Here is a 4,242-nt window from a genome sequence, read left to right on the forward strand (position 1 = left end):
CTTGAAAACTGCAGTGGCGCACCCTATAGACAGTTGGATTCGCGAATAAAATAGACGATGATAAATCAAATGTCTTCCAACGAAAAAAAAAAAGTTGCGATGTAAATTTTAGGAAAGTTGTCGGCCACTTTGGCGTTCACTTAGTACACACTTGAAGCTTATTAGCTTAGGGCTTGAAAATGAACTAAATACGAGAGCATGCGTACAAAAAAACACGAAGACAAATATGTAGAATGCGCCACGTGTATCATATAAACTACCTTATTCCAAAGTTATCCCGGGCTGTGGGCATGTTAAATCGTCATCGTTACATTTTGCCAGAAAAAGTAAAATTATTATTATATAATTCTCTATTCCACTCCCACTTAAATTACTGTCACTTAGTTTAGGGTACAACGACTTTTACTAATCTAGAAAAGCTGTATGTGTTGCAAAAGAAAGCACTTGGAGCTATAGGAGATGTCCCGTTTGACTTTCATACAGCTAGCTTATTCAAAAAAATTTCATGTCATAAATGTCCACACGTTATATGATTACAGGCTTGCCAGTAGCCTAAAAGTGGAGCAAATTAGAAATACGAATTCTTTTATAAACCTTGCCCAAATCTCAAAACACATTCATAGTTACTTTACCCGCGGAGCTGAATGTTGGGAGGTGGTCACGCCGAGAACAAACTATGGCACTCAAACGCTGAAATACGCTGCTCCTAAATTATTTAATCTCTCTTTAGCTAAAGGTATTGATTGGGAGAAGTTATCGTTGAGTGAAGTGTGGTCACCCTTTTTCACTGATGCTCTCTTTACTCCGTGCTTTGTTCTTAATACGATGAGCTTGTTTTTGTTTGCCCGTCATGCCCTATATGTCAACATTGTGATAATCTAAGGTATTGTGCTTAACATGTTGTGATTGCTATCATTTTCTGTACATTTGTGTTTCTCTCTTGATTGCTCTATTATTTCCCCACTCTGTCGCTGCTGCTGCAGGCGGTCAGGAACCCGTCAAGCTGTGTACCTCACAGCTTTCCTGATCGCCACCCTCATCTTATGCTGGAAATAAACACTATTATATTATTATAAACGTCTACATTTCATGCTCGAGGAAGTGTAACTCAAAAACCCATCGTCATCCTCATCCATGCATGTTAAACGGAATTGCATAAACCTAATATTTTTATTTACTCATCAAACTTACTGCCGCACACGTATTGAATCCCCACTCACAAATATAACAAACAACGTCGGAATTTCCGGGATGGTATGCAAAGTAATATGAAGTTTTATTGTTCACCTAATAACTAAGACGGACGGCTTAGTAGGTACACGGCTGGATGGCGCTGTCCCATAAAGGCCGAAAACAATAAAAATTCCTGTATCGAAAACCCGCGTTACCATTTTTTTTTTGTTTCATGGTTTTGTCGACTGCCGGAAATCGCTATAATTTTCCCGGCGACCACGAAGCGCTGTTTCGAAACCCAACGTCGCGGTTGCCTGGGCACGCCGTCGAAAAATGCCGCACATTCCAGGCGCGATAGGCATCTCATCGTTTCACTTTCATGGCGTCCGTTTTATTACCCATGAAAAACAATCTCCGAGCGTAATAATTTCGTCGTTCGCTAAAAGACGCCTCTGTTTCCGTGTAATCGAGAAACAAAAACAAGAAAAAAGAAAACCGTGATGCCAGAGCCCATATGCTTTCCTTACCCATTGTGCGGGCGCTAGCTCTTTAAAAAAATATTAATTTGACAGTTTTGCGCAATTTTGCTCATTACTACAGTTCGGCGGTTATTCGTTTTTTTTTTTTTGTTTTTTTTTTTGGCGTATTCTTCGAAAATGCCGCGGTTTTCCGTCCACGCGTGCGCAACTGGCGGAGCTGCAGCGGCGAGCGGAGTTTCGAACTGAAGGCGAGAAGCGATGTGACTCGCCAGTTGCCTACGATACGTGGTGCCCGCACGCGCTGCTTTTGTCTATCCTCTTCGCTTTCGCTTTATGAATCAGGCGTCGCGAGCTCTTATCACGTTCCTCTCCCCGTCCAGTGTGTAACTACAACAAAGCGCATTCAAAATGCAGCTCGCAACCCTCGCGCAATGAAGAAAAAAAAAAGCAATCGATGTGGGAGCGAACCATTGCCTTGTCGGCTCGGCTGCGTGCGAGCGATCGCCACCGCGGTTTCTGTCTGCAGGTTCCCCGAAAGATTGGAGCGCTCGTGTGAACGCTGACTCATTGGAGCGGCCGCCAGCCACCTAGAGGAGCGATTTTGGATAGCAGCCTTTGGTAGCACTTTCGGAGGGCCGTTTTAGAGAGCAGGCATCTAAACAAATGAGCGTTTTTTTGAGGAGACGCGTGAGCTTTGCTTCCGGATGACAAGCGCTGCGTTCGGCCGCCGTTTGCTGGCTGAACGGACTCGTAGCTAACCCATCGGAAAGTATGTAGAATGAAAATGCTGGAGCACTTTTGGCGATCTTCCACGGTATCCAGGATGGTCGGTCCTGTAACACGAATTGCCAACGGATTCCCACCATAAACTACCAAGCTATTTCTGTGAAAAAAGTGGAGTTGATGTTTTTTTTTTATTTTATTTTAATCGCGCTTTCGTTTATCAATTTAGCAAACGCGCGTTTCTCAGCGTTCAACATCTTTATGAGCATCATCATCATCACCACCATAATAATAATATAAAAATAGTAACTTAATTTCCACCAAACCCTTACCAAAAAGAGACTGTACTTGAAACATAGTTGAAATATATTGATCATGCATATTCATTTTGTATTAATCCTGTATTATTATGTCCGCAGTCGAAATACGCGCGTAAGGTATTCAAAATGTATCATAGATATCAATCATAAAAGATTTTAGATGTACCAAAAATATCATCCTTCCCCCTCAACATGCCATTTGTGTATTAAAAACCTACTACTACACAATTTTCTTATTTTTATTTATTTGGGATTTTGTTAGTAAATGGTGTCCCCGTGGTATAGAAGCGAGCACAACCAAGTGCACCATGACGCACTGAACACCTGAATCACAGTCCTGTTGACTACTCCAGAGCCTTATATAGCCTACATTTTGAAGGCAGTCATTTGGCCGGTGGCTACCTCTGCACTTATTAAGGTTCCAAGTAATCGATCTTCTCGTCCGGAGTCTGTCAAGGGGAAAACAGTGTTTTGAGGTTCGTGGACTATATCTCTTACTAAAACACATTGGTACGACTAATAATATTTCGTCGCAGTCGCTAAAACAACGTCCACAAAAACGACTCGTAGAAGAAATCTTATTGCTTCTCTGCAGAGCATAACTCAGGACGAAGAAAGTCAAAGTAGTTTCTTCACTTTAAAATAGTTATTTTGGTTTTCTTTACTAGATGACTTTTTAATATGGTCATTAAGGTCACTTTATTAAAGTTATTACTCACATCACGTACAATGGTGAGTACACACATGCAGTCATAACGTTGTGCTAACACAACCACGCCAAACATATCTGCTCACAGTACTTGCTGAAGCTTTGCAGCATCAGCAAGTGTTGTGGTATTAGTTCCCGAACCCTGTGTGCAAGAAACTCGTCTGGTGTGTTCTTGATAGAAAAAAGAAAACAATAACATAAAGTGGGCTGATTTCAAAAGGTAGACGCTTAAATATGAATGCAGGGCCCCTTTAAGGGGCCCTGCAATCATATTTCAGTGTCTACCGTTTTTGCAGTTTCCACGTCTCTTGGGGTTCGGGCAAGCCAGCGAGCACGGAGAGAGTAACTAAATATCCGCGAGTCATATTTTAACCGGACGACGCGGAAACCTCCTCCACCTACGAGGGCGACCCGCGTTGCCGAAAGCGCACAAGATGTGACGTCTTTGGTCCTCGGCTTACTACTGGTCAAAGCCGCTAAAAGCTTTTTTTATAGTCGAGATACAAAATATAAGTGTCGCGAACCGTTTCAAATATGTATAAACGTATTTTTTGTTCACTATTTTAGATCAGAAAAGAAACAAACGCAGTTTATAATGTACGGAAACAAAAAAAGACCCGTCGACAAATCCGCCACTAAGCGGCGGAAAAAAGGGGCATACTATAGTCAGTTACAGGTTAAGAAGGTAGCGGCAAATGCCCCTCAAAGGGAATCGGATATCCCTCCGCCACCTCCGCATCCAATAGCGTCCCACCGTTTCCGTGACGTCGCGGCCAGCGCGCGAGGAGGGTCTTGCCTTTCTGTACATATTTGCTTTATCTTTCCAATTTGACTTAGC

Source organism: Ixodes scapularis, unplaced genomic scaffold (assembly GCF_016920785.2).
Source record: "Ixodes scapularis isolate PalLabHiFi unplaced genomic scaffold, ASM1692078v2 PGA_scaffold0__279_contigs__length_252992795, whole genome shotgun sequence".
NCBI lineage: Eukaryota > Metazoa > Arthropoda > Arachnida > Ixodida > Ixodidae > Ixodes > Ixodes scapularis.